Source organism: Podarcis tiliguerta, assembly GCF_965153285.1.
Source record: "Podarcis tiliguerta genome assembly, chromosome: 1".
Lineage (NCBI taxonomy): Eukaryota > Metazoa > Chordata > Lepidosauria > Squamata > Lacertidae > Podarcis > Podarcis tiliguerta.
This window is the reverse complement of record NC_139534.1, coordinates 118628559-118650249: the sequence shown is the minus strand read 5'-3', so window position 1 is coordinate 118650249 and position 21691 is coordinate 118628559. Positions and strand designations below refer to the sequence as shown.

Sequence of the window (21691 nt, the reverse complement as noted above, 5' to 3'; positions counted from 1 at the left end):
TGTGCCGGTGTCAGTTGGCATCGGTCGCTGTGATGTTCGGGCTGAAGAAAGCTTATGAAGCTCCCAGAAGATCAACAGGAGGGAGGGAACATGCCAGTCGGGCATGTGTCTCTGCCAGGGTCCTACTCAAGTGTAGGCCGAACTCCTGAGAGATAGTCATCTGGGAAGCCCAGGACTACCCAGGCTTGTGCCCAGGTCACTTTGGTGCTGCTAATACAGAGGTTTGATTTTACCTTCCTGGAGGCTCGCACCATCGTCTCTCGAAACAACAACATATGATAATGGATGATTATTGAGCATTCATTCAATTTTTCTTTGTTTTGCAAGTGGGCTTTATGATATCATGAATTGATATGTTGAGTTTCCAGTGCATTTCCCCCTCTCTTTCCTTGCACACAAAGGCCTTTAGGAAAGGGAGGGAGGGGTGAATCTGTTGCACAAGAGCACAAAAATGACTTGAATTGAGCAACCAGAATTTGCAACTGAATCCTACCTGCACAATAGCAACAGTTTGGAAGCACCTTTGTGATCAGTTCAAGAAAGCAGCCCGACTGATGGTTCCTGCCTCCTAATTTAAAATTAGTGGGTGCGTTGAAAGGGGTAACTCCGGGAAATGGATAAAAGTTGGCCCCTATGCAGAGCTGATCCACACGCCAAGAAAATTAGTTTAACAATGGAAATGCTTAAATGATTATCTATGTAGACAAGGATTAAATGTAAGGTATTGGTTGTGTTTAGAATAGATTTATGAGAGATTTAGAAAACTTATTGTGTGTGATTGTGTGGGATCGTATGGGAAAAATACGGAATAACAGATACAATCTTGCTTAAAATGTATATAGGAAGTGCAGTGTAAGCGGTGGAAGTCAATCAATGAAATTTTATTATTATTTTCATATTGAGATATCTGTAGAATAAACTTGGAAGAAATTCTTCCAACATTTCTTCTTTTTCTCTCTTTATTTTCTCTTTTTTTCTCTTTTCTTCTTTTGTTCCTTTTTTCATATATATGTGCTTATTTGAAATTTGTATGTATGTATGTATTTGTAACCCTTTTGCTTATATTTTGTAACAATTATGTTAAATAAACAATAAAATTATCCAGAAAAAGAAAATTAGTTTAGGATTGCAGCCTTAGTTCAGAAATGGAACACAGATTTTTTTAAAAAAAATAAAGTTTTTTATTTATATTACAATTCCCCCAGTGTGCATAGGTGGGAGCATAGAGAATAGGGCAGTAAGAAAAGAAATCCCAATAATAAAATGCCACCAGCCTCTTGTGCATCGTGTGGTTTTCAACGAGTCATTCAGAGCCCAATATAATGTGAAATGAATGGGAAGTGTAGGAAGGTTTGTGTGTAGGTGTGCAGTAGCCAGGCAGCTGGGATCTGAGTGTGACTGATGTGGTGATAGGCGGCTATGTGCATGGAATGATAAATGGAAGGAAGGAATGGAATTGATTATATCTGAGAAGGAGCTCACAAGCTGCTATAATAATATGCCTCTCATTTGCGGAGATTTTGTCCAGATGTTTTTATTATGAACACCTTTGTCGAAGGAACTTAATAGCACCATTTATCATGGCATGTTGTAAACCCCCTCCCCTCATCCCTAAAGGCCCTGCCTGCTTCAGCTTTCAATCTCTCTTTATTTCAGGTGTGCAAAAGCCTTGCTCGTTTCCCCCCTCTGCTTCCTTTTCTTCTTTTTCACAAATGTAAGAAGAGTGCCGTCATATGAGGCTAAAGTTTCAGCATCCTGCTTCCTGTAGTGGCGAACCAGATACCTCTGGGAAGTCCACAAGCAAGGCATGAGGGTAATAGTTGTTATTCTGCTGCTCCACTGGTTTTCTGGAGGTGCTCTATATCTATAAATAATTAGGGCAGATATCCCTTACCTGATGTCCTCTAGCATCCCTTACCTGATGTCCTCTATTTATACCCCGCCCATCTGGCTGAGTTTCCCCAGCCACTCTGGGCGGCTTCCAATCGAGTCTTAAAACAATACAGCATTAAATATTAAAAACTTCCCTGATGCATTCAGATGTCTTTTAAAGATAGGATAGCTGCTTATTTCCTTCACATCTGAAGGGAGGGTGTTCCATAGGGTGGGTGCCACTACCGAGAAGGCCCTCTGTCTGGTTCCCTGTAACCTCACTTCTCGCAATGAGGGAACCGCCAGAAGGCCCTCGGCGCTGGAGCTCAGTGTCCGGGCTGAACAATGGGGGTGGAGACTCTCCTTCAGGTATACAGGACCGAGGCCGTTTAGGGCTTTAAAGGTCAGCACCAACACTTTGAATTGTGCTTGGAAATGTACTGGATGAGCCACTGCTTGTCTTGAGAGGTGGTTGTGGAGGCTGCAAGGGAGCACCCCGTTGCCTCTCCATAGCCTCTCAGTGCCACCTTCCTCCCTTGGGCAGTTTGTAGTGGCTGCCGGAGAGCAGGCAAGGAGAAGGAGAGACTGCAGCCACAGAGACCCAGCCTTGCATCAGGTGCCAGCTCTAGGTGCAGACAGAGGAGGGAAGCCGAGTGCAAGGAATCTTAATTTTCAAAAAATAAAGCAATGCTTTGTGTGTCCATGTCCAATCTGGCCCTTTTATAAAATGTATATATCAGTGTGTGTTTCTCCACCAAATCTAGCAAAAAATAAAATATAATACAATCAGGATAAAATAAAATACAATCAGGATGGTGGAGAGCGTGTGTACTGTGTCCTGTTGGTGTAGTGGAAATAGTAGGGATGAGGGTGGCACTGTGGTCTAAACCACTGAGCCTCTTGGGCTTGCTGATCAGAAGGTTGGCGGTTCAAATCCCTGCGATGGAGTGAGCTCCCGTTGCCCTGTCCCAACTCCTGCCAACCTAGCAGTTCGAAAGCACGCCAGTGCAAGTAGATAAATAGGTACCACTCCGGCGGGAAGGTAAACGGCATTTCTGTGCACTTTGGTTTCCATCGCAGTGTCCCGTTGCACCAGAAGCTATTTAGTCATGCTGGCCACATGACCATGAAAACTGTCTGTGGACAAACACCAGCTCCCTTGGCCTAAAAGCGAGATGAGCGCCACAACCCCATAGTCACCTTTGACTATTCAGGGACTATTTAACTGTTCAGGGTCCTTTACCTTTACCTAGTGCTGATAGCACCCTCACTTCTTGTGATAGGAAATGTTCTGTGGGTGGGAGACAAAACATGGTGGGGGGGGGTTGAGGAGGGTCAGTTGGTGAGGGAAAGAGAAATGTCTCTATTTTCATCTGAGGAATGCTGGAGGGTATGAAAACCTGAATTGGGGAATACAAGTCCAAATCAGGGGCAATAAAAAAACTTGCCTCCTTCCAGATTCTAGGCTCTCCTCAGTAGCCATTAGAAAGACCCCGTGAGGAAAGAACGATGGATTTTGGCAGACTGCACAGATCCCTACTTGACCTAACGCCTCCATTCACATCATCCTCGTGTGTCTGATGGAATAAGCAAAACCAGTTGGACATAAATGAAATGGGTCTCATTGATTCCTTGATGCTGTTAAAGTTTGCTACATCACTGGGAAGCACTGCCAGATTTATTTATTTATTTATTTTAAGCGAGCAACCTTTAATAACCATTTGTTGAGTTTTGCTATGCAGGTTGCCATAGACAGGAGAAGAAGATTCTCCATTACAGCATCAAACTACCCAATGTGATAGAATATATACTGTATATATATCAGTGGGGACTGCTAAAGCTGCATGGATCTAATAAGCTACTTGTTTTTCCAGCACTGTTGCTGCAGGCAGTGGGAAAGAAGAGCATAGCCTAAGCAAACCTTCTCAAGTGAGTATCGTTCATCCCCCTCCCCACCCCATTTAATGCACAGCATGCCTTTGGGTTTAGAAATCTTACAGGTAGGAGGAGGGGGGGGAATCTTCAGTGTGGGAACTGTGGCGCTGCAATACGACATCTGAATTGCCTTGCCTTAATGTGATTTAACATGCTCGATCGCTGCATTCGGCGGAGGTTGCTGCCTCCGAAATAAAGGAAGCTTTTTAATGCATTATGGTACAAAAGACGGCAAATTAGGAGGGCATGGCTTGCTACAGCCATGGCGAGAGGAAACTAAATGGTGTAATGATTTATAACTGAGTGTCAGGGTAAGGTTTGTGTGTGCGGGGTGGGGTGGAGTGGGGGGAGAAAATTGAGTTGTCCTTCGTTCATTTGCATAATGCATGTCATGAAGCAAACCCATTCGATCTCATCTTAAAAGGGATGTGTATTGCGAACGCACTATGGGCTGTCAAGAGTGAAACCAGCCCTGTCATTTTTTGACGGGGGAGGTGAATTGTGGTGGGAAATCACAGGCAGACATCCCTCTCCAATTTATTAATTAGAGAGCTGGCAATTGCACGATAAAAACAAAGTTCGGCTATTTGGATTAAACATTTGAGGAACATTTCCACAGCGGATTGTTTGCTTAAATTACGCAAGGCATTAGTCTCTCGTCGCTGACAGCTCCCCCAACGTTTGTTGTGATTGATGCATAGATGGCATTTTTTTTATTTACTTATTAAATTTATATACCATCCTTCATTGGAGGATCACGGGGCGGTTTACTGTATAAAATAACCGTGCAACTACATAAGCACAACTTGATTTGCAAGGTTGCCGAAGATTTTTGTTGTTGTTGTTGTTCTGTGGAATATTCAAACAGCTGTTACGGGGGCATGATGATGAAATGAGAAGGGGACACCTCATTTAGGGACAGTAACTCTTTCCCCAGTTCTTTTCAGGTCTGTAAGTCTTGAAGTATGACATTTAAGCAAGGAGGCAGTGTGATAAGAACAGCACAACAGCCTCTATATGCGATGGTGCTTCTTCATCTATGGGGGTGTGCTTTGTGCTTCAACCATGTGATTTGCTACTTAGACATGCATGTGTATATTCTCAGCATATATACCAGTCAGATACTAAAACTGCAGGTGAGAGTTGCATTTGAGCTACTGACACAAATACACATAAAATATAACAAACGTAGAAATATAATGCACCTCTGACTTCCAACTGATCAGTATTTTGGGGGGAAGCAAGCCGTGGCAGACCTACATTTTAAGCCACCTGAAGCTTGAACTGTTGGGGTTGGGCGGGTCTGTTTTGCAACCAGCAATGAGATCTGGGTTGTTATCTGTTATCTTCTTAAATGGGGTTGATGCACAACAGATGACCACACCTTTACAACATCTATGCTACTGACTCTCAAACTTTGGGATTCTTGAAATAGATCAGGCTTCCTCGAACTCGGCCCTCCAGATGTTTTGAGACTACAATTCCCATCATCCCTGACCACTGGTCCTGCTAGCTAGATATCATGGGAGTTGTGTAGGCCAAAAACACCTGGAGGGCCGAGTTTGAGGAAGCCTGAAAAAGATACATGTCAGGGACTGAAGGGGAAGGCTGGGAATCCCCCCCCCCCTTTGCTTCCCTCAGAGGAGGGGGAGTGGGGAGGATCGCCCCCCCCCCCAGTAGTTTCAAGAGAAGAGGGAAACAGGCTTGAATTGCAGCAGAACTCAGAGCTGCCAAGTTATGAGGAGGTGTTTGGAGAAGGAGGGAGAGGGGGAGAATTGCCAGTAGAGACATCCTTGGAAAGCATAGAAGCCCCGCCATCCCCGTGTACTCGCCGCTCACTTAGAATTCAAGAGCAAAGAGCTCAAAGACCTTTGACTCCTGAGGCCACCTGTAGGGCCACAGGCTGTTGCTGGGGAAATAAGTAGGGGGAGCTCACAGTGAGCAACGTCACTATGGAGTGAAGGACTGGATTATTTGTCTTGCACCACGAGAGCTGAATAAAGCCATAAATATGAACTTTCTTGCTTCTTCTTTGATCCTTGATGGAGGATAGAATCCCCCAAGCCTGACAATACAATAAAAAATTAACCAACGTGACTCAAATTGGGTCTCCTAGATCCATTTTTTTAAAGCAATGTGGACTAAATTTGCTTCTGGACCCCATCTGGAATTAAAGGCCATAAGCAGAAGCTTCATTCATTTATAGTAGATCTACCCCTGGCTGCAAGCTTTCATGGATTTCCTGGTTTGGTTAATTGATTAAAGTGTAGCTGCGGACATTTAAGAACACATACGAGATAATCAAGCAAGTAACAAGCCCATGAAATAGATATTTCAAGGGCTCCAACCAACAACCTTACTGGAGTGAAGAAAAGTGTGGCGATCGGGCCGGGACTAATCAGCCATATTTGAAATCATGAAGGCATTTCAGCACCACCTATATCTTGAAAATAGAAATTCATTCAGACCTAGTGGTATTGCGTGACAAGGCTCCAGGCCCCGTAGTTCGCTAATATAATAAACACACACAGACACGGATAATTTAGGTTACAGGGCTAAAATAGGCCACAACTTTATTGGCTACAGAAGTGAGCGGTTTGGCTTAGGCATTGGGTGAAACCAGACTATATCCCAACCCCTGCCCATCTGCAGGGAGTCACTCTAGGGGTAAACCACCAGTAGGAGGAGCCCTGTGACATACATCAAATCAATTGGTCGGCCGGGGGCGTGACGCAGCTGGGAATCCCCATGACGTGGGTGGCATCCCTCCACCCCCAATCCGGGTCACTGGCGTTCCCAGATGCTAGTCTGCAACATCACACACACACACACACACACACACACACCCCAGGGAAGGGGAGCGGACCTGTAGAGCAAATCATGACGTTTTGTGTGGTGCACCATGACTTAAAGTTTTCTGGGTGGTTTGCCATAAATAACAATCCACCCATCTCTTGATTCTGTTACCAAATTAGGAAGCTGGCTTATACCAAGTCAGACCATTGGTGTACCTTGCGCAGTAGGGTGGATGGGGGTGGGAATGTTCAGGGATGCAGGAGAGGATATATTGTTTGATTATAACCTTTCCAGCTTGTGTAAGCAAGTTCACAATTTAGCAGAGTAACATTCCCCATTTAAACTCAAAGCAGATGCGTTTACTCAGACTCGCTAAAGCCTCTGTAATAACTGTTCTGGTATTTTCCCCTTTATTCCCTCATAAAAGATAAGGCACGACACAGTCTTCTATAAAAGTATAAAAAGAGTTTACTCACATTCTGCTCACAATTGGATCCTAGAAGGCAGACTTAGCTTAGAAAAGTAACATACACCTGGAAACTATCTCATTAGGAGACAGTCCCTTTGTCCTCTCTTGGCTTCAAGCCAAGAGAGCATCTTTGGCTAAGCCAATGTTGCTTCTTCGATGCATGTAGTCAGAGAGAGAGAGATGGCTGCCCTGCCCTGTGCTTTTGTCATTACCTGCACAGGTGAGGCCACACCCACCTCTAGTCACATGCAGAGGAAGTCTGTCCCAGCCCAGAAGGAAACAGGATGTTTACCTGCTGGCTGGACAAACATTCCTCCCCATGTGTAAACATGTTCACTCTAGGAATGTTGTACTTGACTGCTCTTGTGTTTCACATCCTACAGGGGGGAGCTTCATTATGCAAATAGGAGTCCTTGCGCTGCACTTTCACTGATAGGATTCATTAGTTGTATCCTGTCATTCAGTGCTAGCCCTTCTCAGAGTAGACCAACTGAACTTAATGGACACAATTAACTGAAGATTCATTAATTTCAGTGGCTCTATTCTGAGGAGGACTTAGCTGACTGCAAGTCGGTGAACTGATTGGAACTGGTGTACAGTCTGGAATAGTGGCAAAGCAACCTTGCAAGTCTGACAATAAACCTGTGATCAACTCCCTTTCGATAGCACATGGTAGCAGCAAAAGCTGTTCTATTTGGGTGAATGAGAAAATACCACACCAACCTCAGTTTGCCCCACAGTTTGCCCCCACATACCTGCCTTCTTACACATAACAAGTCCGAGGGGTGCTGCGGCTGCTGCCCTGTATAGGGAAGCTTTTGAATGTGTGATGTTTTATTATGTCAGATGGGTGGGGTGCCAGTAAAAGAATTATTGTTGTCACCTTTCTCTTCCTTGGCTTCAGCGTTGCCTTTGGAGATTCCATCAGGAAAGAGCATGAGGATTTAGCTGTGGTTCTGCATTGCAGAGGGTCCCTTCCAACTCCTCACTTCTATGATTCATAGGGTTGCTATATTTTGAAGAGCTTTTTTTCCAAAATAACAAAATCGACACTGCCAACATGAGTTGCATGCATCCAGATTTTCCCAGACATTTTCCAATTTTCTCCCAAGTACAGTGGTGCCCCGCAAGACGAATGCCTCGCAAGACGGAAAACCCGCGGGACGAAAGGGTTTTCTGTTTTGGAGGTGCTTCGCAGGACGAATTTGCTATGGGCTTGCTTCGCAAGACGAAAATGTCTTGCGATTCCTGGGGGTTTTTTTCCGCTCCCCACCCCCTTTTTCTAAGGCACTAAGCTGCTAATAGCCTTTTAGCAGCTAATCCGCTAATCCCTTAAGCCTTTAATAGCCGCTAATAGCCGCTAAACCGCTAATCCGCTAATGGGCTTGCTTCGCAAGACGAAAAAACCGCTAGACGAAGAGACTCACGGAACGGATTCTTTTCGTCTTGCGGGGCACCACTGTACTGCTTCCAAAGGAGGGCCGTAGCCAGTGGGTGGTGAGGTGGGACTGTGCATGGGGCGCAGGCAATGGGGGGGGGGCACAAAAACAACTAAAAATATGTCCGTAAATATAAATATTGATTATTGCCTCATAAGAAATGGTTTTAAATAGAGGGTGAATTGAATGGGTGGAAGGGGGGGTGGTTGGAGGAGAGGTGGAAAGAAGAGCTAATTTGAGAGAGCCAGTGTGGTGTAGTGGTTAAGAGCGGTAGTCTCGTAATCTGGGGAACCGGGTTCGCGTCTCCGCTCCTCCACATGCAGCTGCTGGGTGACCTTGGGCCAGTCACACTTCTCTGAAGTCTCTCAGCCCCACTCACCTCACAGAGTGTTTGCTGTGGGGAAGGAAGGGAAAGGAGAATGTTAGCTGCTTTGAGACTCCTTAGGGTAGTGATACAGCGGGTTATCAAATCCAACTCTTCTTCTTCTTGTCCATGGCTAGAGAGCGCAATCTGGACGGTTCTGCCAGGGGAGCAAGATCACCTAGCTACGGCTCTGCTTCCAAGTGCAGTATTCTGAGTATGTCTGGGAAATTCAGATATACCTGCTAGTTCCAATGGGCACCAGACACCACTGTGGTGGCATGGTCAAAATGTGGATCCTTGCAAGTGACAGTTATGACGATGTTGCAAAGAGTCAGAGATGTGTTAAGAGTCTACACAGATTCCTTCAATCCACAGAATTTGGTCGTGTGAAGTGGGAATACCTTGATGTGAGAAAAAGTGTGAGGCAAATAGTGTTTATGCATCAGCAAACAATGATGCATTGAAATTCCCTGGGTGAAAGAGGTATGGGAAAGGTGTGCTATGTTTGTTAAGCAACCAGAATTTGTTTTTCACTCAGACCCTATCTTCTTCTTCTCCTTTTAAAAAAAAGGCTGTTTTTGAAGATCCGTGAAAATTTATCCACATCAAAAACTTAGTTACTTTCTTTGCTTCAGGCAAGGAAACAACTGGTCCCCAAAATGTGGCACTCACTTGAGATTCAGTTCCACCATATGAAAGCATCTTCCATCACTGTTTCCTGACAGGATTTAATCATTTTGTTTATTTATTGTTTAGTGAGCCTTTTAGCATTCTGTGCTTGGAATCGGTGCCGGGTGCCTCCTACAAAAGAAGCTGTGTTATTCATTATTAAATTAGCTTCATTCACAGGGTCAATCATGTTGTTGTTTTTTAAAAAATATATAGATTCTTTGAACACATGGCTCAAAGAGTCAGGCCTGTGCAGATTTCAGTCCTGATAGGCAAATGTTAACGGAAGGGTTGCAGCTCAGTAATAGAACATCTGCCTTGCGTGATAATAATAATAATAATAATAATAATAATAATAATAATAATAATTGTATCCCACCCATCTAACTGGGTTGCCCCAGCCACTTTGGGTGGCTTCCAACAGATATAAAAACATAATAAAACTTCAAAGATTAAAAACTTCGCTATACGGGGTTGCCTTCAGATGTCTTCTAAAAGTTTTATACAGTGGTACCTCGGGTTACATACACTTCAGGTTACATATGCTTCAGGTTACAGACTCCACTAACCCAGAAATAGTACCTCGGGTTATGAACTTTGCTTCAGGATGAGAACAGAAATTGCGCGGCGGCAGCGGGATGCCCCATTAGCTAAAGCGGTGCTTCAGGTTAAGAACGGATCTCCACAACGAATTACTTACTTAACCTGAGGTACCACTGTAGTTATTTATCTCCTTGACATCTGATGGGAAGGCGTTCAGCAGGGAGGGTGCCACTGCTAGGAAGGCCCTCTACCGGGTTCCCTGTATCTTGAGGGAACTGCCAGAAGGCCCTCGGAGCTGGACATCGGTGTCTGGGCTGAATGATGGGGTGGAGATACTACTTCAGGTATACAGGGCTGAGGCCGTTTAGGGCTTTAAAGGTCAGCGCCAACACTTGGCTCAGAAATGTACTGGGAGCCAGTGTAAATCCTTTAGGACCGACCAGTGTTATATGGTTCCAGTGGCCACTCCCAGACACCAGTCTAGCTGCCACATTCTGGATTAGTTGTAGTTTCCAGGTCACCTCCAAAGGTAGCCCCATGTAGAGCACCTTGCAGGAGATAACTAGCACATGTACCACTCTGGCGAGACAGTGTGCAGGCAGGTAGGGTTTCAACCACTGTACCAAATGGAGGTGGTAGACAGCCACCCTGCATTCTGTCACTTTCCACTGGGCCATGATGATGTATGCTGCTGCTGGCAGGCACAGGAAAATGACAGTACCATGCCCCCCCCCCCCCTACACACACACGCAAAGCAGGAGGAGAGCAGTTTTGTAAAGCAGGAGTAGAGCTCATGTCAATGGCACCATCCCATCCTGAAATACCCACTCAGGTGATGTCAATTCCACCATTCCACCTGACATCTCCACTCAGTCGCTCTAGTTAGCGTTGCTCATTCTCTTCTTTCCCATAACATTCATTAGGAGTCGAGTCTTCACAAATTGACCTTTTCCTTTCCATTTTGCTGATGGAAACTGGCAAGTGCTCCCGGGCAATTGAAGCCAGCACCGATGCCTGTGAAAAGGTGCTTGAACATGGAAGGAGATAATGTAACCTAACCCTGATTTTTCTCTCTCTGTCTATTTCCATCCATATACTATACTTCCTATACTGCAAATGGCACACACTGCAGAGGCAATGACTGGGGTAGTCACAGGAAATTGAGGACAGCATTCAACCCCAGCATCTGCATGCTGCAGAGTGAATAAGCAAGCCAGGCCTCCTGTTTCCCCAGAACCTGCAATTTGGGCTCATATTACTATAATTAAGGCAGTGTGGAAAAGTCAGACCTTTGATTGCCTTCCACTGCTATGATTTGTTGCATGGGGTGTGCACATGTGGCCACAGAACCTTTGGCAAAGATTAAGCAATGCTAACTCCCAACTAGAAGAAGGTTCTTGTAGGGCTGCCTCTAAAGCAGGCATAGGCAAACTCGGCCCTCTAGGTGTTTTGGGACTACAACTCCCATCATCCCTGACCACTGGTCCTGTTAGCTAGGGATGATGGGAGCTGTAGTCCCAAAACTTCTGGAGGGCTGAGTTTGCCTAGGCCTGCTCTAAAGGCATTTTGGAAGCTTCAATTCAGTAACTTAACCGGTACATTGAACTAACTGGGACCAGTGAGATGAAATATTTTGCCAAACTGTTTTTTCTTATTTATCCATTCTAGGTATTTTTATGCCATATTCCCAGGGTGGTTTACAAAAAAAGAATAAAGCAATTAAAATGTAAGTATAAGCAAAACATAGCAAACTAAAAGGCCAGAAGATCACAAAGCAGCATAAAACTGTCAGTGTGTTTAAAATTATACAATAAAAGGCTCACAAAATAATAACAAGGACTTTGCCTGGAGCAGAAAACAGAATAAGGTAGGCATCATGTAAATCTCAGTGTTTTTCAAAATTCATAAATAGTTCTCAAACAGCTACACCAACTGGTGGTCCATTTAAGAATATAAAAGAGCCTTGCTGGGTGAAGCCCATCTAATCCTGCACAATGGCGTAGCGGGGGGGGGGAGCCCACAGGAGCGGTTGCCCCAGGCACAAAATGGTTAGGGGTGCAAAATTTCAACACCCAGTGCTGCCTCAATACAGCTGCACACTTCCATCACTGGACTCCATTGAAAACAATGGAGTGTGAAGTCAAGTGACCTCTCCAGACAATGGAACAACTCTTCTTTTCTTATCTCTGCAGCTATTATCTTCTGGGTGATGCATATGCCATTAGGCAGTTGAATGTGCATGTATACTCTGTTCCCTTCCCACCCACCCTTCCACACAGCCCCAGGCTCTGGCAACCCATGCTACACCACTGGTCCTGCATCCTGTTCCTCGAGTGGCCAGCCAGATGCCTGTGGAAACCCTCACGCAAGACCAGGGTAGAAAAGCAATCTGCCCTCCTGCAGTTTTCAGCCCTGGTACTCTGAAGCATTACTGCCTCTGACAGTGGAGGCAGAGTATAGCCATCATGGCTAGTAGCCACTGATAGCTTTAATGCTCCATGAATTTGCCTAATCCTCTTTTAGAGCCATCCAAGTTGCTAGTCATCACCTTGCCAACAAAGGTCCGTATAGTTAAAGCTATGGTTTCCCCAGTAGTGATGTATGGAAGTGAGAGCAGGACCATAAAGAAGGCTGATCACCAAAGAATTGATGCTTTTGAATTATGGTGCTGGAGGAGACTCTTGAGAGTCCCATGGACTGCAAGAAGATCAAACCTATCCATTCTGAAGGAAATCAGCCCTGAGTGCTCACTGGAAGGACAGATCCTGAAGCTGAGGCTCCAATACTTTGGCTACTTCATGAGAAGAGAATACTCCCTGGAAAAGACATTGATTTGGGGAAAGATGGAGGGCACAAGGCGAAGGGGACGACAGAGGACAAGATGGTTGGACAGTGTTCTCGAAGCTACCAGCATGAGTTTGACCAAACTGCGGGAGGCAGTGGAAGACAGGAGTACCTGGTCCATGGGGTCACGAAGAGTCGGACACGACTAAACAACAACAACAAGTTGGTAGTCATCGCTGCAAGTTCGGTGGTTCTACAGATTAACGATGGGCTACATTAAGAAGTCCTTTCTTTTGTCTATCCTGAATCTTCCAACATTCAGCTTCATTGTGTGCCCACAATATCTAGTGTTATGAGAGAGGGAGAACAACATTTTTGTATCCTCTTCCTTTATGCCATGCATAATTTTATGGACCATGCCACCTCTTACTTGCCTTACAAACTTGAAAGTCTGAAACGCTGCAGAAGAATTGCTCTTGATCATTTTGGCTGCCCTTTTCTAACTCTGCAATATCCTTTCTGAGGTGAGGCAACCAGAACTTTACACAATATTCCAAATGTGGTCACACCACAGATTAGTAGAACAGCACTATGTCTGCATATTGCAGTCTTATTTATTGGTTCTTAGGATTGGTGGACAGCCTGAATGCCACGGTCCTTTGCTCAAAACACTTTGCCCCGTGCTGAAACTGTGCTTCACTGCTTTGTGGACGACTGCTTGTGCTAGAGGGAGTCTTGAAGCAAATTCCACATCACTTCTTTTCAGAAGCTTGTCAAGTGTTATTTTCCCTCCATGCATTTCTTTCTTGCTTTCTCAAGACAATCAAGTAATCAAAAATGACATTTACCTACCATTTCCCCCATGGTTGCTATTTATTTCCAACATGCTCTCGTACAGTGAGCTCTGACATTTTTACCCCACTCAGGAGAACAATCAGAAGTCCAACTGGCTGCAAGTGACTCAAGGAGGAGAGCCAAGCCAAAAGCTACAGGGGAAAAGCAACACCACGATGTTCAGCTTGCCTTTTGAATGTCTCTTCCCGTCAATGTGACATTCCCATTGGCATGTGGAATTACTCTTTCCTGTTGGGGACTCCCATGCTGCCTTTGATAGCCTGGCGAAACCTCCCATCTTGGCTATATGCAAGCAGAGCCAGTTTCATTCTAATTGGCTCTCCTTCTACTATTTCTGTAGAATCGCTCGGCAGATATTTCACTGTTCCAAGCGTTCATTCATCCAGTCAACCCACCCACCCCTCACCATTCAATATTAACAAGAGCCATTTAGCCTAGTTGACAGCATCATGGTTTGGGAGACAGGATCTTAATCATCGCCTCCCTTGGATAAGTTACAATTGCAACCTCTGTTCTCCCATATATAACACAAAAACAGAAGTAGCTCACTGGCTGGGGCAGAACCGTAGGCTAGCTTCCTGGCAGATGGGTTACTGTTGCTAACCACAAAGGGAAAGCGTAAGGCAATGTGGAGGCCAGCATAGAACAAACAGATTGGAGGAGCCAATCCAGTGTTCCTGCCAGTGTGTTTGCACTGCACTGACCTCACCACTCTCTCTCCCAGTGAGCAACCATGGCCCACCTGCCAGGAAGCTGCCCCACAGAGAAACCTACGGTCTGCAAATAAAAACATCCTGAAGGTCCCAGGCCTCAGAGAGGTTAGGCTGGCCTCAACTAGAGCCAGGGCTTTCTCGGCTGTGGCTCCACTCTGGTGGAACGCTCTGTCACAAGAGACTAGGGCCCTGCGGGACCTGACATCTTTCCACAGGGCCTGTAAGACAGAGCTGTTCCACCAGGCCTTTGGTCAGGGCGCAGCCTGACCCCCTCCTCTGGCAATCTGCACAGAATCTTGCTTAATGGTTGCCATCAATTTGATTTTAATTAATTTTATAATGAATGTTTTTAGAATGCTGGATTATTTTGATTGTTGTTAGCCGCTCTGAGCCCAGCTTTGGCTGGGGAGGGCGGGGTATAAATAAAATTTATTATTATTATTAGCGTAACAGTTCCTCTCCATCCCATGAGCTCCTTCTGCTTGAAAAGAACAGTAACACTAGGAGGGGAAAGAACCACCCAAAAAAGGAACTCTGTGCAGTGTAAGAGATCCAAAAATGATGAGAATGTTTAATAGCTGGTTTTTCATTTAGCAGACATCAGTCTGTCTTCATTGTAAAATACACTTCAGTTGGAAAGTATTTCCTGATATCAGTATTTCAAATAATAGAATCATAGAGTTGGAAGGGACCCTGAGGGTTCTCTAGTCCAACCCTCTGCAATGCAGGAATATGCAGCTATCCCGACTCTGCAACCTTGGTGTTATTAGCACCACGCTTTAACCAACCGAGCTTGATGAATCATATCTGTCTAAGACAGTAGCCTGCCCCATAAGAGGGGAGGCTAGCAAACCTGCTAACCCAGCCCCTCCTACTTTGGTCTTCAATGCTACCACCAAGTGAATATCTTTACTCCTCTGCCCTCTAATCTCTGGAATTTGATTCCTGGCCCAGCCCACTCTCTGGGGACTGTGGTAAGGAAACGGGGGTGGGAAGACTAACAGGTTTTCAGATAAACTGCTTAGACCATTGGTCTTCAACTAGTGGGAAAGAACCCACTGCTGTATTGTAGACTCATCTAAGGTGAGTTGCAACAGTAATATTGCCAGCATAACAAATGTGTGGTAAAACATTAATAAAAAGGCTCCCAAATGCTTGTTTGGATTACAGGTGGGCCCTGGATCTGAAAAAGTTGAAGACTTACTATATAATTCCTATATAAATATAGGAATTAAATTGATAAAAGTAGTTAAAACCAGAATTAAATTCATTTTTCCTACAAGCAGTACATTCATGGATTTTATGGATATATATATATATTTAGAAGCAAAAGGTAATTTTAAAAGAGTGTGAACAATTAACCATAATTTCCAAATGGAAATAATCTAGCTAATTCTAGTCTAGATGATTTCCCTACTTAGCAGTAGAGCCATTTCCAGCCCTCTCGGTTGAGCTTCTGGAGTCTTGGGCCTTATTCAGCAATTTTTATTTTCTCCAACAGCACTTTACCTCTCTTTGCCATATTTAACAGTATTTATTTATTTCCACTCACTTTCCCACCATAGTGGCCAATCAGAAGAGCAGGACAGTTCTCTTTCATTTCCTATTTCCCATAATTTATTCGGTTTCCTTTCTTCCCCTTTCATGTTTAGGTTTCATTCCCCTCCCCCTCAGGAGACAGATTTTGGGGCTGAACTTTGGATCCCCATGGTCTGAATCTCTGCTAAAACAGTGGTCACACACCTTTTTGGACTAGTTGGCACAGTGTGAATTTTGAATGCTGGAGGTGCCAGTTCCAAAATGGCGGCCATGGAAGGGACATTTCTGTTTTACTGGAATTAGCAATATGGAGAAAGGGGCGAGCCTGTGAGGTGGGCTGAGGCAGCCACCTCAGGCAGCAGAAGCCCACAAAATCTCATGAGATCTCATGCACTCCATGAGATCTCACGAGATCTTGCTGCCACTTCATGGGCACTGCCACACAACCCAGGTATGGGAGGCTCTGCTGGTGGCAGGGCATCACTTTCCCATTTAGCCACAGGCGTCAAACTGGGACCCGCTGCCCCTGGAGGTGAGAGACTCTGCATTGGCTACCAGCGGGTGGCTTTTTCCACCTGCCCTGCCTGTTAAGGAGTTGTCAGGTGTGCACAGGTCATCCTCAGGACACGAAAGAATGTGAGGCATGAAATGCAATTAGCTTTTGTTCACGGAAAGCATAGCAGAGTTCCTCTGTCTCGTCTCATTTAGCTTAAGGCATGTCACGGTCCGGGTTACAGGCAGTCAGAATCCCAGCTTGGTACATCGGGACCGGGGTAGAGGTCGGGAAGCAGGAATCAGCAGCCAAGAGTCCACGAATCAGGAAACCAGGAGTCAGGAAGCTAAGGGTCCAAGAGTCAGGACACCAGGAGTCAGGAAGCTAAGGGTCCAAGAGTCAGGAAACCAGGAGTCAGGAAGCCGAAGACAGCTAGGTGGGTAGTGTGTTGTCGTGGCAAAGAGTCATAGGGAAATGCTGGTCTTATATACCCCTCCCAGCCCTTGCCACCAGGTGCTACAAGTCTTCTGTCAAGCCTCACCTGAGCGGCCACACGTTGCCCTTCCAGGCCAAACTCAGGAAGGCTCCAGTCCTGCGAGGCCTGACCAGTCACAGGGCCTGGCTCCAGCACGCACTCCTGACAAGGCATTCCTGAAGCTGACCACTGTCCCCACCCTTCCCTGTCTAGCCTCTCAATATGGATCCTTCCCAAGCAGATGGAAACTGCGCCGAGGGGGTGGGCTCCTCCTCTGGGCCTGTCTGTTCAGGACTCTTCTTGAGTGCGGTGTCAGAGGGGGGCAAGAGCCAGCAGGATTGGGACGGTCCAGCTGCTGGGTAGAAGGGTCAATCTCTGACCCCTCTGTCTTAGTCTGTGCTGACATTCAGACTCCCAGCCTCCAACCATGTCCTGGAAGATCCTCCTCCTTCAGACTCTCATTTCTCTCAGTTCTCCTGCTTCTAGCTCAGCCCTTCCCCAGACTGCTCCCCAGTGTTGCACCCCCATGATCTGGCATCCATGTCTTCTTCTTCTATGTCCTCCTTGGGGATCTACTATGAAATGAATGAAGCTTCTGCTTATGGCCCACCACTCTTCCTCATTCAGCCGGTCCCTGACACTGCCCTCCCCTCCAGCCCTAGGAGCTTCTGTGAGGGATGAGAACCCTCATAAGGGAGCTATTTCCAGAACTATGATGGGAGAGAGACTCTCTGGTTGCCATCAGAGGATGGTTGGTTTCATCTGTGTTGCTCCACCCTCACAGAGGGTGGCTCTGTGGTCTAAACTACTGAGCTCCTTGGGCTTGCTGATCGGAAGGTCAGCAGTTCGAATCTGCATGATGGGGTGAGTTCCCATTGCTCTGTCCCAACTTCTGCCAACCTAGCAGTTCGAAAGCACACCTGTGCAAGTAGATAAATAGGTACTGCTGCAGCAGGGAGGTAGATGGCATTCCCATGCACTCTGGCACTCATCGCGGTGTTCTATTGTGCCAGAAGCGGCTTATTCATGCAGGTCATGTGTTCCCTAGGCTGAAAGCGAGATGAGCGCCGCCACCCCATAGTCACCTTTGACTGGACTTAACTGTCCAGGGGTCCTTTACCATTAGCTTTTTTCTTTTCTTTTCTTTTCTTTTATGCTCCACCCTCCATCCCAAGAAGGCTTTCTAAAGGAGTTACTTCATAGTAATAATAATAATTTATTATTTATACCCCACCCATCTGGCTGAGTTTCCCCAGCCACTCTGGGCAGCTTCCAATCAAGTGTTAAAAACAATACAGCATTAAATATTAAAAACTTCCCTAAACAGGGCTGCCTTCAGATGTCTTTTAAAGATAAGGTAGCTGCTTATTTCCTTCACTTCTGAAGGGAGGGAGGGCGCCTCTACCGAGAAGGCTCTCTGTCTGGTTCCCTGTAACCTCACTTCTTGCAATGAGGGAACTGCCAGAAGGCCCTCGGAGCTGGACCTCAGTGTCTGGGCTGAACAATGTGGGTGGAGACGCTCCTTCAAGTATACAGGGCCATTTAGGGCTTTAAAGGTCAGCACCAACACTTTGAATTGTGCTCGGAAACGTACTGGGAGCCAATGCAGATCTCTCAGGACCGGTGTTATGTGGTCCCGGCGGCCACTCCCAGTCACCAGTCTAGCTGCTGCATTCTGGATTAATTGCAGTTTCCAAGTCACCTTCAAAGGTAGCCCCACGTAGAGTGCATTGCAGTAGCCCAAGCGGGAGATAACTAGAGCATGCACCACTCTGGCAAGGCAGTCCATGGGCAGGTAGGGTCTCAGCCTGCATACCAGATGGAGCTGGTAGACAGACTTAATCTGCACCTCCATGGACAGCTGTGAGTCCAAAATGACTCCCAGGGTGCGCACCTGGTCCTCCATAGGTAATTTGACTTGACATGTCAGTAAGCTCTATGCTTGGTTAAATGTTTATGCATGTTAAACAAATGAGCAGCTATTGATTATTAATATTTTATTGTTCTGTTGCAGTCCCCTTATGTATTGCCATTATATTGCTGTATTGAGATTTTGATTCGGAACCACTCTGAGCACAGATTTACTGTGGAAAATGCAGTATATATAAATAAATGGACAAGGGCAATGCAGCATCTTGCAGTTTACCAACCGTTTCTGTAAATACACCACACACATCATAACAGTGACCAATCTTTTGCTAGTAAAAAAATAATGGCCAAATGAGATTAAAACTACCCATGTGACATGCCCAGCTGACAGGTGCCCGGTGAGCTGAAGTGACAGCTATGGGTATCGTATCTTCAAAATTCATAGGAGCAGGGTGCTGATTGATTTAACCTGCAAATGCTGCCACCAGCACTTTTGCAGGACCAGGAGGGGAAATATTTTTTTACAGGGTAACTGCAGGCGGTGGTTAACAGTTCTTGCCACAAAACGAAAAACATCTTTCTGAGCTCTTCTTTAGGAAACTTCCAGTTGTCATAACAACCTTGGCAGCAGTTCTCCTCCTTTTGCTACAGGAGATTTCATTTGCTCGTGATACTATTCCCAGGAAAACAAAGCCCTTAAAAAAAAAAAAATTAAACGTAAGCCCAGTTCAAAGGAAAAGGACAAATCTTTGCCCCTACCTCCCAAGCACAAAAGTCTTAATTTCTTTTCACAGTACAGGGGCGCCCATTTGAAACTCTTTGATCTATGGTTTGCAGAGTCATCCCACTGAATCAATTAATCTTGGTGGTGGTGGGATCCTTCAGTCTGGTTCTGCCTTTGCTCAGACCTGGAGGTGTTCAGAAAAGCTCTCTCAAATGTCATTTGGCACCTAAATAAGCTTCAATTAACCTTTGCCCAAATTCTTTATATACCCTCCGTGATCAAGCTGGCAATGTATTCCCAATAAGTGCCTCAGAATGCATCATTCTTAGTCCTCCAAGGTGCCCAGCTATGCAGGTGGAATGTTGATTTGCCAAGGGAGATGCTCTCGTTGTGTCGCAAGGGATCCTGGGGCACGCAGTTTGTAAGAAATCCCGAAGAACCTTCACAAGACCGTTTTGATGCAGAGTGGTGAACTTTCCCAGACCCATGTGAAGTTGTACAGCATTTCAGCTTCTTCTTCTGTGTGATAGTGTTTGGGAAGGAAAGGAACCCTGACCATATTACAGGCAACACCAGGAAGTCATCAGTGAGGGGTGAGAAAGAGAGGCAATTCAACAGCATAAAGATCAAACTGTAATTTCAAGAAAAGTGGTAAATGAGAAAGGTAAATTGACTGATTCGGGATTCATAGCTGTTGGATATGTTCTCATATACATATAAAATCAGCAGATGTTGACATTGACTGGCAATTCTCAAGAGTTTTGGATTGGATCTGTAGGTAATATTGTAATATTGTAATATTCCACTCGACAGTGGAATTTGCTGCCAAGGAGTGTGGTGGAGTCTCCTTCTTTGGAGGTCTTTAAGCAGAGGCTTGACAACCATATGTCAGGAGTGCTCTGATGGTATTTCCTGCTTGGCAGGGGGTTGGACTCGATGGCCCTTGCGGTCTCTTCCAACTCTATGATTCTATGATTCTATGATTGTGCCACAGAGTTTGCTTTTTTACTTTTACAAGATGTGAGCAGGTTATGTCTGTCCAGGAAGGGCAATTTTGGTTCGACTCACAACTGATCATCATTTGAGTTTCTAAACCAATGCAATAAGAATCCTTTCAGTGAATATAATCATAATTTTTTCAACAAAAATGATAAATAACGCACAGAAACTAAAGGCAAAACGAAACCCCACCCAGGGTTCAGTGTCCACATATGGAAGATTCCCTTAAGATCAGTAGATCCTATGGGATGAGAAAACACAAAGTCAACACATCAGAATATTAGAGAGAACGTGAGGTCTTTGTGGGCTTCCCATGTCATCAGACCGCTTCCTCCACTCAGTGCCAGTTACGTCTTCCCGAGAGCACCAGAACATTGGGTGGAGAGGATGGACTGACTGGATGTGACTTCCCATTCCATGAAATATTATGGGTAACAGTGTCTTTGCATGTCCCCCATTGCATGTACATTGAAGGGGAATCCTCTGTGCATGGGCACTGCAGCAGTGGGGGAGGGGGACCAGATCATTCCCCCTAAGCACCTTATTCCATGTCCTGATGGGTCCTCATAGATTTGTGTGTGCGTTTTATAACAGAGCAGAGTGCATTAACAAAGAACAGGGCATTCCATACCATCATATGACCTTCTTTAGTATCTGACTTAAAAAAAAAAAAAAAGCCCTGCAATGTTACTGCCCCAGAGCTTACTTAGTGTGAATTGATTCACATCAATGTAGATGAGTTCACAGTTCAACAGGCAGGAATATATCAAATGCTTGTCTTGATCGATGGAAACCCACGTTTCCCAGCGGCGGGGACCGGGGCAGGAGGTGGGAGATTGCATGTACTATGGATTTAGTTGATTGGAACAACTAATTAAAATGATGCAAATTTGCTATTGATCTAATTTTGGTGGATATGTGTGACTAGGGATTGTGAACTGTGGCAGCTGGACCAGGGGTGTATTTTGCCAAAGAAACGGCCCTTTTGCATGGATGATGAAGAAGAGGGAGATGCCATTTTGCTGGCAATAGGTTAACATTCTGATACGTAAAAGAAAAGATCCCATGGAGCTGTTGTCCAAAGGATCTCCAACACACATCAAGGCGGAGAGTGGGGCACACGGGAGACTCCACAAGCCAGAAGGGCCTAGGG

At 45.5% G+C, this 21691-nt stretch overlaps 1 long non-coding RNA gene across 1 annotated transcript in view; it reads right to left on the bottom strand.

Annotated features, from left to right (window-relative positions):
* LOC310678030 overlaps nucleotides 1-21691 on the bottom strand; it is a 162725-nt gene that overhangs the window by 79012 nt on the left and 62022 nt on the right. The window lies entirely within an intron of this gene.